General features: G+C 35.6%; 1 protein-coding gene across 20 annotated transcripts in view; it reads left to right on the top strand.

Moving 5' to 3' along the window:
- LINGO2 (leucine rich repeat and Ig domain containing 2) overlaps window positions 1–12,923 on the top strand; it is a 429,471-nt gene that overhangs the window by 110,360 nt on the left and 306,188 nt on the right. For all 20 annotated transcript variants that reach the window (XR_006210668.1, XR_006210669.1, XR_006210667.1 and 17 more), the window contains one exon: window positions 11,083–11,241. The gene's annotated coding sequence lies outside the window, so the exon portion shown is untranslated. The remainder of the gene's footprint in view (window positions 1–11,082; window positions 11,242–12,923) is intronic.

Below are 12,923 nucleotides of genomic sequence, written 5' to 3'. Positions count from 1 at the left end.
TCAGCTCAGGTCATGGTCTCACCATTCAGTTTGTGACTTTGAGCCCTGCATTGGGTTCACTGCTGTCAGTGCAGAGCCAGCTCTGGAGCTTCTGTCTCCCTCTCTCTCTGCTCCTCCCCTGCTCATGCTCTCTCCCCCTATCTCTCAAAAATAAATAAACATTAAAAAAAGAAAACATATGTTAAAAAATTCTTGAGAAACTTCAAACTATTTTCCACTGGTTGCCAAATGCTGGAGGGTGAGGGAAATAGGAGAGATTGGTGAAAGAGTATAAACTTCCAGTTATAAGATGAATAAGATCTGCAGATGTAATCTATAGCATGGTGATTATACCTGATAACACTGTATTATGTAAATGAAATTTGATAAGAAAGTAGAACTTAAATGTTCTCACTGACCCCTCCCCCCACCAAATAAATATGTGAGGTGGCAGTTGGTGTTACCCAAGGAAATCCTTTCACAATGTATATGCATATCAAATCAACACACTGTACACCTTAAAGTTACACAATGCTTATGTCAGTTATATTTAAAAACATCTGGGAGGGAAAATTTTGGCTTAACACTTAGAAAATAATCAATGCAACCATATTAACTATACTAACAAACTAAAGAAAAATCATTATCATTTTAGTAGATACAGAATAAGCATTTGACAAAATCCAACATCTATTCTTTTTTTAAATTTTTAAGTGTTTTTAAATTTATTTTTGAGGTAGAGAGAGACAGAGCATGAGCAGGGGAGGGGCAGAGAGAGAGAGGGAGGCACAGAATCTGAAGCAGGCTTCAGGCTCTGAGCTGTCAGCACAGAGCCCGATGCGGGGCTGGAACTCATGGACTGTGAGATCATGACCTGAGCTGAAGTCAGACGCTTAACTGACTGAGCCACCCAGGTTCCCCCAACATCAATTCTTGATTTTAAAAAATACCTTGAACAAACTATGAATAAATCATAACTTCATCAACTGATAACAGGACACTACAAACAGCTATAGCTAATATCATTCTTAATGGTGAAAGATACTTTCCTCCTAAGGTCAGAAAAAAATAAGGATGTTAGCTCCCATAATTGCTATTCAGCATTGTAATGTAAGTCCTAGCCGGCTCAATAAAGCAAGAAATGAAAGGCATCCAGATTGAAAAAGAAGAGGTAAACTGCTTTTAAGTACAGATAATATGATTTTCTATGTGGAAAATCCATTGGAATCCACACAAAAAGTACTAGGACTGATTGATGTTTGTGTTTAACATAGTTGCAGAATACAAGAACTACAGACAAACATTAACTGTAATTCCATATTTTGGCAACAAAGCATTAGGCATTTGAAATCTACAAAAAGCTTCAATACCATTTACAATAGCATAAAATTATATTGAATACATGGAGATAAATCTTGCACAAAATACGTGCAAGGCCTATATACTGAATACTACTAAACATTGCTGACAGAAATTGAAGACTTAAATAAATGTAGAAATATACTGTGTTTGTGAGTTGGGAAACTCATTATTGTTAAGGTATAAATTTCCTCCAAAGTAGTTTATACATTTAATACCACCACAACTTCAGTAGGATTTTTTTTACAGAAATTACAAACTGATTCCAAAATTCATGTGGAAATGAAAAAAAAACCTAGAATGGCCTCTGTCCCCCCAAAACTTTTATTTATTTATTTATTTATTTATTTATTTATTATTAAGTTTATTTATGTATTTTGAGAGAGAGAGAGAGAGTACAAGCAGAGGAAGGGCAGAGAGAGGGAGAGACAGAATCCCAAGCAGGCTCCCCACCATCAGCACAGAGCCCGATGCAGGCTCATATTGCAAAATGATTACCACCATACTGTTAGCTAATACTTCCATCACATCACATACTTAACATTTTGTTTTTGTAGTAAGAACATTAAATATCTGCTCTCTTAGCAACTTTCAAGTGTATGATACCATATTATAAACATATACCATTGCTAATCATAATCACAATGCTATGCATTAGATCTTCAGAGCTTATTCATCTTCTAACTGAAAGTTTATACTTTTTAACCAACATCCCATTATGTCCCTAACCTCCAGTCTCTGGTAACTATCATGCTATTCTCTGGTTTGATTATTTTGGCTTTTTAGAGTCTAAATATAAGTTATGTCATACAGTGTTTATCTTTATCTTACTTATTTCACTTAGCATAATGCCCTCAAGGTCAGGTCCATTCATGGTGTAGCAAATGACAAGACTTCTTCTTTCTCATGACTGAAATGTGTGTGTGTGTGTGTGTGTGTGTATTTATAAAACATCTTTTTGCAATCATCCTTTGATAGACATTTAGGTTGTTTTTACTACTTGGTTACTGTGAATAATGCTACAATGAACATGGGAGTGCAGATATTTCTCTTTTTTATAGTTTTATTTTATTTTATTTGAGAGAGAAAAAGAAAGAGAGAGAGCATGTGCAGGAGAGGAGCAGTGAGAGAGGGAGAGAGAGAATCTCCAGCAGGTTCTGCACTGTCAGCATGGAGCCTGATGCAGGGCTCCATCACACAAACCGTGAGATCTTGACCTGAGCGGAAATCAAGCCTCATAACTTCAAACACAGTTTTTCTATTTAAATTTTCTTTTTCCTGCTTTCCTCTCTCTTTTGCTATTCTCTTTGATATACTCCATGTTACTTTGGGTCAGTCTCCCAGGTGGGTCCTAGTAGATTTCCTATCAATCTGAAAAGCAGATCTATGTATCAGAGGTTTTAGTTGAAAGTATTGGAAAATGACTCTGGCTCTCTTAAGCAGAAAAAGAATTTAGCAGTAGATGCAAACCTCACAAAAATAGCTTCTGGAAAGGAACAAGAAAGCTTAGGAGGCTAGGTGCTGGGTAAATAAACAAGGTCACATTGCAGGAAAGCCTAGTGTTTTAGCCACCACTGGCACGAGTCTGACCTTAAAATGCACACATACACACACACACACACACACACACACACACACACACATTTTTTTTTTTAATCTTTGTGTCATTCTCCCAAACATCCAAGCTTAGGTCATATTGGTTGAGTGAGATCACATCTAAGCCCCTCTCATTCCCCCAGGTAGTAGGGGAAATGTTTCTTTTCTCCAAGATTATCTTTATGTTAATAATACAACATGCAATAATAATGCAATAATTCAAGCTCCATCCTGCTTTCCTAGTAAAAGTCAGAGAGCTCATGGGAAGAGAAGTGTGTTGGTTTTTGGACAGCCAAAAAGAAAAAACATTACCCTGTCTCTCTTGTATTTTATCCCTCAGTTCCTGATTTTGGGATAATATGGAATGTAGTGGTTAGAGGAAAGCAAGCATTAGAAATAGAAAAGAGAAATGGTTGACATGGACTTATACCTGGAAAAAAGCAAATTGATAGGCAAACAACATACAGACCATTTATTTATATCAGAAAAAACACGGCCTATTCAATCAAGAAGTCAGTCTCCCTTTTAGCTTTTGGGCCACCTGCCAGCCACTCACTGCCTCTGACTCCAGTTCTTCTCAGTCGCCAGGTGGGAATGAAAACGTCTGTCTCCCAGGTTTGTCATGAAGATGAATGAGAAGATATGTGGAAAGCACTCAGCATGGCACACTGATTTACAGTGGCTACTTGCCAAATACTTGTTAGTTTCCTATCCTTCTCTCTAGAAAACTATCTAACTCCTGAAAAACTCCACCATCACTACCTCTGTAACTGGGGCTACAAATCTCAAATACACTGACTGCATCCATCAGGAAGTATAATTGCTGTGAAACTCATGCTATGTGTGGCCCTGTTATTGATGGTGGTCATGTACAGAGACATCAAGTTTCTTCTTGAAATCAAACTCGTAATGAGATTACGAAGCCCCTTCATTTCTTGTTTCACATTCCTTGTACAGTGCTTCCTTACACCAAAGAGAACTTGATTCTTCCTTTTTTTAATGTTTATTTATTTGAGGTGGGGAGGAGGGGCAGAGAGAGAGGAGGACAGAGGACCCAAAGTGGGATCTGGCCAACAGCAGTGAGCCTGGTGCAGGGCTCAAACTCACAAACCGGGATATCCTGACTTGAGCCGAAGTCAGAGGCTTAACCACTGAACCACCCAGGTGCTCCCCCACTCTTTTATTAATGTTTATCTTGATTCCTCCTTTCTTACGATTGTTATATAATAGTCTTTCATCATGGTTTCTCTTTATTCTTAGGGAGTCTCCTTAGTAATGAAAACAATAAAGCTGTATTAGATAAAAGAGTGATGAAGATCATGTGTATATTGAATATTAAGTTCTTAAATATTTGAAGGAAAAATATTGATCATTGAAGGGGATCTCTCAATTTATGCAACTTGTGGAAGAATATTTCTTCCAAAATAGACTAATTGTTTGAAATTAAAAGAGAAATAAGTGTAATAAATTAAAAGTTGTGGAGAAATAATGAAACATGTCAAAACTATGTTTTGTTCTAGGAGAGTAGTTCTTAAAGAGTAGTATGTCTAAGTGTAATCTGGGGAACTGTCATCTGCAGAATTCCCAATATCACTCCAAAAATGGGGAATTATTAATTCTGGGAAAGAGCCCAAGGATCCACATTATTAAACACACTCCTTGGTGATTTTGATGAGCTAGTTGCTAGGCTAGAGAGATTTTTTTCTACCCCTTTTGAGAGACTTTTTGAAGAGAAAATTTTAACTACCGGGGATTTTGCAAAACTAGCAGTGAGTGATGACCCCTCAGTGGTTGTAAAGCAGGATCTCAAACCGGTGGCCGAGGACCAAAACCAGTTCACAGATGTGTTCTGTCTGACAAAAATCACATTTAGAATGTTGCTTGGAATGTCCTTAAGCTCAGTTTGCTTTCTTCAGCTCACTTTTGTCTGGCTCATGGGCTTCTGGTTGTAGCTCACATTTAAGCGATACAACTGACCCTTAGACATTTGTTTATGAGCTCTGAGAATTTAAAGGATTGTTCTACAAAGCATAAACTCAGAGTGAGGTATTTGGGAACTTCCAGCACATGATTAAATTTGGTTTGTAAATTCTAATTTGACAAGGCTTGCCAAGCTAGGGTCAAATTTTTAAGAACTATTTTTGTATTCAAGTATAATATATTCTGAAGTGAAGGCATATTGGGTCCCCTGCCCCTCTTCCATGAGGCACCAGTTCACTTCTCTGTCCACTTGGCCAGATGATGAGCACTACATGGGCAGGAACTGAATCTTTGGACTTGCCTTGTGCTCGGAGCAAGCACATTATACAGAATGCAATAGATGCTTAAACGTTTGTTGAAACGCAAAGGCGGAAAAGAAGGGAGAGTGGAAGGAAGGATGGGAAGAAGGAAGGTAAAGAAGAAGACAATGGAGAAAAGAAGAAAAGGAGGAAAGAAGGGGAAAAAACAGGAAAGAAAGGAAAAAGTACTGAGACAAGTGTCATTTGTAGAAAATTTAGAAATGTGACTAATTGGATCCCTCATTTAAGGAAAATACCAACAGGAATATGGACTACTTTAATTCTCAAAGTTTATAGAACATAGTCAAATTCAGAATTAGGCATCTTTGAGCCAAGATAGAAATGAAGAGAATTGTTTGTGTTTTAGTATCAGGCACTGTATTCTCAGATATTGACAGAATTACCCTAAATTTTGCTTTTGTCACCCATGGGGCTTCCTGCCAGGTTTCTGAAGTAAAAATATTAAATGAGTATCTTGGAAGATTATTTTAAGTTTGTAATTAGTTACAATGTAGCTAAACATACCAAATGAGCATCAAAAAAATGCCAGTGTGCTATTTATATTTTAATCTAATCATCATCTTTGTCACAATCTATCATCACAGTCTTCTCCTTGTGTCTATATTTTTTCCATTGGAAAAACATGGCTTTAAAGAGAGAGAGAGAAATGTCATCTGTTGCTTTCAGAAAATTAAACTCATTTAAAATTGAGTACTCAGAAATCCTGTTATTTTGTTTGTTGACTTTTGGTATCTTCTTTCCAAAATAAAACCTACTCAGAGCTTGGTTATTTAAAATCAAGTGAGTTGGTAATCTATAAAGTTGTTTAGACACCATGCCAAGTAAGCTGGGTGAGAGAGTGGTGTATTAGAAATACAGGTGTATCATGGGGTTATGTACTCATCCAGATCCTACTGTGATCCTAATGACCTCTGGTATGTCACTTCATTTCCCTGAGACTCAGATTTCCATATATATATTGAGAACATCTCTCAAACTCAATTTATAAGAATTTGGAATTGACAGTACAGCACTATCAATTAACTGCATTTAAGCTCCATTTTTCAAAGCCTCTATGTCTTTGGACAATAACTTCCACTCCCTGATTCTTATTTCAATCACCTTGAAGTGGGTGTTATTACATTACTTTGCATGTTTTTTTGACAAAATTAAATGTGAAACCATATATGAAACAACAATAGGCACATAGATTTTTTTGATGACCCCTGCCTGCTGGGAAATAATCTGTGACTTGTACATCTGACTAAATGAAGAAGAAGGAAAAAAGGAATTTGGAAGCAATCATTTTGCAAATAAAAATGGTAGCACCTTCTCTTTTCCAATATCACTGATAAAAGGAACATATTTGAAACTTCTAAGGCAGAAAGCCTCATTACTTTGATTGTTGGTAACCTACTTATTCCTATATTCTTGATGTTTGTGTGGGGAAATGAGTAACCTAGATACACAGCTTGCAAAATGCACCAAGCAGTCATTTAACAAATGCACTGAGCTCAGAGTGCTGAATGCTCTTCCAGTTCTGTCGGCTACCCAGAGGGCTGTGCAGCATGCCTCTATGGGGAAGATGAAGCACATCCCTGAGATAAAGTTTAAAGAGCAACATATCAACAAGTACAAATCAATAGTTTATAAAATGAGTGCCTAAGTGCTGAGGGGATCCTTTGGAAAGCTTTCTTCAAAGCAATAAGATAAACTAAAAGGGTAGTGGTAGTGTGCATAAAGAAAAAGAAGACCCAAATTCAATTTCAGAGCACTTAAGGCCAGACCAAGAAACAAGAAAATAGTGTTTGTGAGTGTTTGAATTTCTTCATGCACTTGTTTTAAATTCATGCACAACAGGATTTTATCAATAAGTTCTGTATACCATGCCCCTATCTAGAACCTCTTTGAACATTGTCAACAATTCATGAATACAGTATTGAGGTATAATTTATGTGCAGTAAAAAGCCCTCATTCAAAATTCAGTTTCAAAGAATGCAAGTTTCAGGGCACCTGGGTGGCTCAGTCAGTTGAGCGACTCTTGGTGTCTGCCCAGGTCATGATCCCAGAATCCTGGGATTGAGCTCGACTCAGGCTCCATGCTAAACATGGAGCCTGCTTGTGATTCTCTCTCTCTCCCTCTGTTCTTCTCCCCTACTTCTCTCTCTCTCTCTCTCGCTCTTTCTCTCTCTCTCTCAAGAAAAAAAAATATATGTTTCTTAAAAATAAGGATAACATTTATTTTTTATTTTTTTATTTAAAAAAATTAATGTTTTTATTTATTTTTGAGAGAGGGAGAAGACAGAGTGAGTGAGGAAGGGGCAGAGAGAAAGAGAGAGAGAGAGAGAGAGAGACAGAGACAGAGACAGAATCCAAAGCAAGCTCCAGGCTCTGAGCTGTCAGCACAGAGCCAGACTGAGGGCTCGAACTCACAAGCCATGAGATCATGACCTGCTGAAGTCAGATGCCCAACCAACTGAGCCACCCAGGTGTCCCGCATTTATTTTTTAAAAAGGCTTGGTCTCAGACAAGTCATCTCAGTAATAAGCAGAGGCTCAAAAAATGTAAGATGAGAAAATAGAAGAAAATTATAATGTTTGGAAACCATACTGATTTTAGTAAAAATCACTTAATTTCCAAGAGTATTATTTAAAGCATTATCTGTACCTTTTGTTTTTGTTTTCCTATTTGATAGCATATTTGAAAGAGAGAAAAGTAAAAAAAAATTATTTTAAGTCTTTTTTTTTTCTTCATTCTGAGCATTGGTATTAGAATAAGGTTTTAAACCAATGTCATGGAATTAGTATTTCTTACGAATACCCATGGACTTCTCTTTGAGAAAAATATATGCATTTAATTTTGTATATCTTTTTGAGGAAACAAATGGAATAGATAATACAAAAAGTGTGTGAAGCAACTTGTTGTACAACACCCCCACCTGTTAAAATATATATATTTTTTATATATATATAAATATATATATATATTATTTTATATATTTATATATATTTATATTTATTTATTTATTTAAATATATTTAAATTATTTATATATTTATATATTTATATTATATTATATATATATATTATATTATATATATAATATATATATTATATTATATATTATATTATATATTATATTATTATATATTATATATATTATATATATTATATATATAATTATATATATTATATAATTATATATATAATATATATATTATATATATTATATATTATATAATATATATATTATATTATATATTATATTATATAATATAATATATATATTATATTATTTATATATTTAAATATATTTATATATATTATATATATATATATATATATATCCATGAACTGTGATGTGGACAGCACAGGATTGATTGTATGTGAAGCCCAGTACACACATCTGGGAGGCACTGACTCTATGTTGGATGCTAGAAACATCAATGTACAAGTTGGTTGGATTTTTCTGAACCATTTTGTGAGTTAATTGGCTTATGGAGAAAAACTTAACAGTGATACAAAACCATCACATCCAATAAACACTTTATGTGAGTGAACTGTGTGAATCAGTCATTTGATATTGTAGCTTTGTCTTTGACCTATAATGCTGTGCTCAGTGACAAACTTCAGAAAATCCCATGGTCTGTCATATATGAGTAGGATAAAAAATAAAGCCAATTCGTTTTATTTGGTCTAATGTTGCTTCCTTTCGTTGTTACAAATATATGCTAACAAATCAGAATAGAATAGATGACAGTCTTTTTTATGGGAAGAGAATGTGTCTTTCCATTTTGTATCCAGGCACCTAATCCCATACCTGGAACAACTGAGGTACTCAATTAAAATTTGTGGAATAAATAAGTGGGGTCATGGATAAGTCAGTTATCAACAGTCAGTGGAAAACCATCAGTACTGAAGGAAATACACAGAACCTGTCCCTTCAAAGAAGGGATCAATAGCATCCTCTTTGAATAATGAAATAAAGCTCATTTTAGAAAACAAGTAGCTACATTGATTTACTTATATTTACTTTTTTGTCGTAAGTAGCAGAACTGAAGTGTAAGAAGTCACACCAGGGCACAGATAGCTGCTTCTAAAGCAAGAGGCTTTCAAAATGTTTTCATTTAAAGTTAGTTTGGGAGCTTGGAGATTATGTTTATAAACACTTCCCTGTCATTAGGTCCACCAGCATATGACATCTTTCAGTATCCTACATGGCTTCCAAGAGACCAAAAAGGATTACCACTCATGAGAACATATTTGTTTTATAAGGGAATTGATTTGAATTTTTAGAGCATACATAACGCAGAAAAGAAGTAATAATGATTTTTGGCATGCATAGAAACATTTTGCATCCATAAGTTGACTAAGGTTTTAACTTAACAAATACCAGGGCTTAAATCAACAGATTAGAACATTTTAGCCTTGTGTGTGCATGTGTGTGTCTGGATGTGTTTGTTGTGGAGGTGGGGGTCTGGGTGGGTCAGTAATAGTGTCCGCATTCCTGTTCTGAATTGCAGAGTGATCGCTTAGTGTCCAGGTATACATTCCTCCTTTTAAGGATTTACTTTGAAATATTGCATTTTAGTCTGAAGTATGTACTTGACTTCAACCCGTTGCCTTCTTACCATTTCTGCTGAAATGGCACAATAGGATATCTCACTACTGTGCCTTTTAACGAAGTCTCCCCATTGCCTTCTGGGAATACTTGAAGCTCTAATCACAGGTGCATGAGGATATATCATTTTGTGGCTTGTTAAAATCAGCTTTTGCACCTGTGTCCATGAATCTGCAGCACATAATCATCCACATGAGTCCCCCTACAGACTTAGAATAGCCTCTCAACCATTTCTGTTGCACTATTTAGAAAATAATAATAATTCTGGTTTTGTATTTGCATAACTAAATATGGTTGCTGTAGCTAAAAAAAAAAAAAAAAACCTAATAGTCATTAAAGTCTATCCTGGAAAGCCCAATAAGCTAATCTGTTCACTGGTTTCCTAAATTTCTGTTGAACAGAGTTATTTGTGTGGCAGGTACGAGTATAATAAGAGTTGTTGATTATGCATGTTTTTTTTTCCTCCTTGAATTGAAATCAAACATGCTTAAAAGTTTAAACACCATATTTAGTCATACAGACATTGATAGTTGAAACATTAGGTATGTAGTACGCTGTCCCCAAATTCAGTCATGTAATTACTTCCCTGGGCTGTGGGCATTTCCTTTGTGTACAGATTCTGACTACAATACGTTCATGTTGGTTACTGTTTTATAGTCTGTGTCTCAACATGGATAAAGGTAGCTGTGGAATATGCAGTACCTCATATATGCCCCTTAAAGGTGTTTCTCACATGCTCTCCTACAGACGTGATGCACGTTTTTTACAGTGAATGTTGACACTGACCAGAGTGTCAGAACTCACAAAGGAAACTATCCTGGATCTAAACCAACATGTGGAATTTTCTTTAGCTGGTGATGAGTTTGGCCTTTTTGAATCTCTTTGCTCAGTTACCCTAAGCGTTCTATAGGTAGAGTCAGAAAATTATTCTGATTACCCCAAGTGGTCACCTACATGAAAGAGAAGGGGTACACACCAAAAATATGTGGGTTTTAATATCAATAATGTTTATTTATACCGACAGCTTAAATAGATCAATAAGAGGACTGTGCACTCTGCAAAAACACCTTCTGTAGCACATAAACTTCAGTCTTCTGGCTTTAATGTTTATCAGCATCTTGAGAGGCATTTATGGCCCTTCACATACTCTTTCATGATTCCATTATTGATTAACTAGTGATGCCTGCTAGACCTAGGTCATGGTTCACTATTTTTCCATTAAAATGAAGAAATACCTTGTTTGTTGCAGGTTCACTTCAAGCAGTTGGCTTGTGGGACTCTGAGAGATGCTGCCGCCCATGACATGTTGGAATTATCATGATCAACTACCCAGTTTGGATTTCAGCCAGTGGCCAGGAGCTTTGCATGGTAGACAGCAAGGGTTGGATTTTTAAAAAGAGTAAACCAGGTAAGATTTGAAGAAGACATTGGATCATTTATCATTTGCTCTAAGGGTTTTAGTGTGTTGCCAAGATGCATTGAATAATGTACAGCTTTTCTATTTATTTTCTAAGTCCACTGAACAGGTTGTTGAAGAATGGTACTCCCTTGGATTTAGGAGAATGTATAGAGTAATAATTGAGTCCATTTTTTCTCAAGAGGAGAAAGGAGTTATTTTAAGATACATATAAAGCAGACCCAAGACACTATGGATGCAATAGCCCAAAACTGCAAGCTAAGGAGATTTCCTCTTTAAGTAACTACTCTGAACTATAATGGAATAAGCAGTTGTACTTTTGAAGGTGTTGTAGGAAAAGTGTTGCTGTTAAGTTGTTGTACTATACACGATATCGAAATGTGAGTGTCGGTTTATAGCATATGATCTTATAAATATGCCTCAGGGTTACTCTAATTTAGAAGATTATACCATTATTCTGCCGTTTATTTCTTTGTAAGTATTTATCATTCCAATTTCGGTTCATGTAAGTATTATTTAAAATGGCGACACAATGACATCCTTCATTATTGTGGCTCTTAGATTTTAAAATGTTATGCTTTTATTCAAGTATTCTTTTTGCGACTTTTATCTATTGCATTCTGGAAACTCTTCTCAACCATTACCTATAGTTTGCCAGACCTTCTTATCTCTCTCCTTAACTGTCTGCCTCCTCCATAATATAATTTAAATCTGTTATCAACAATTACCTGGGAGAAGCAGTAGTCATTCTTGTGCTCTGACTTTAAGACCAATCAAAGCTTTTTCAGATTCTTTGAATTTTAGGCATCCCAAAGCATGATTTTCTTTAAGTTCAGTTATAGAAACAGAAAATATAAGTAAAATGCATTAATTGAGAAAAAAGGAGGGAGATTATTCTAAGTCACTTGAACTATTTAAACCAATACAGCTTTCTTACTTTCTGAAAATAAAGTAGGTAGAACTCAGTCATCAATAAATAAATTATAGCGTAAGATAATTATTTGGGTATAAAAGAGAACTTCTGAAGTGACTGAAAATAATTGATTCTTTAAAGTATGATAAATAAGCCTTCCCAATCCCATAATAACTTATTTGTCTGTAAGATGATATCAAGAGAGAAAAAACTCAAAATACTCACAGATTTCAAATTTATTAGAAGTAGTATAGATGACCAGACTCATGGCAGAAATCCTTACTGATAAACTGAGTTGTGGACAATTGTCGTGCTTAGTGGCAAGGGGGAGTTATGCACACTTACAAGAGTTCTGCTAGTCTGTAAATAAAAGGGACTATACCTCAACCTGCTTCCGTGCTTTGTAGCATTAGAATGAAGCAAACGATTATAACAAGAATGCTTCATGATAGATTTACCTGTTTTATTTATTTATTTATTTATTTATTTATTTATTTATTTATTTTTGAGAGAGAGAGAGAGAGAGAGAGAGAGAGCGCAAAAGCAGGGGAGGGGCAGAGAGAGAGGGAAACACAGAATCTGAAGCAGGTTCCAGGTTCTGAGCTGTTAGCACAGAGCCCAACACAGGACTGAAAGCCACAAACCGTGGGTGGTCAGAGAGAAGTCAGATGCTTAGTGGACTGAGCCACCCACGTGCCCCAGATTTACATATTCTTAAATGTTTAAGTCTTAATGTCTGAGTCCAAAATAAATTCCATCC

Source organism: Panthera tigris, chromosome D4 (genome assembly GCF_018350195.1).
Source record: "Panthera tigris isolate Pti1 chromosome D4, P.tigris_Pti1_mat1.1, whole genome shotgun sequence".
NCBI classification, from domain to species: Eukaryota; Metazoa; Chordata; class Mammalia; order Carnivora; family Felidae; genus Panthera; species Panthera tigris.
Note: the sequence above shows the minus strand (reverse complement) of the source record. Positions and strands in the feature narration are given on the sequence as shown.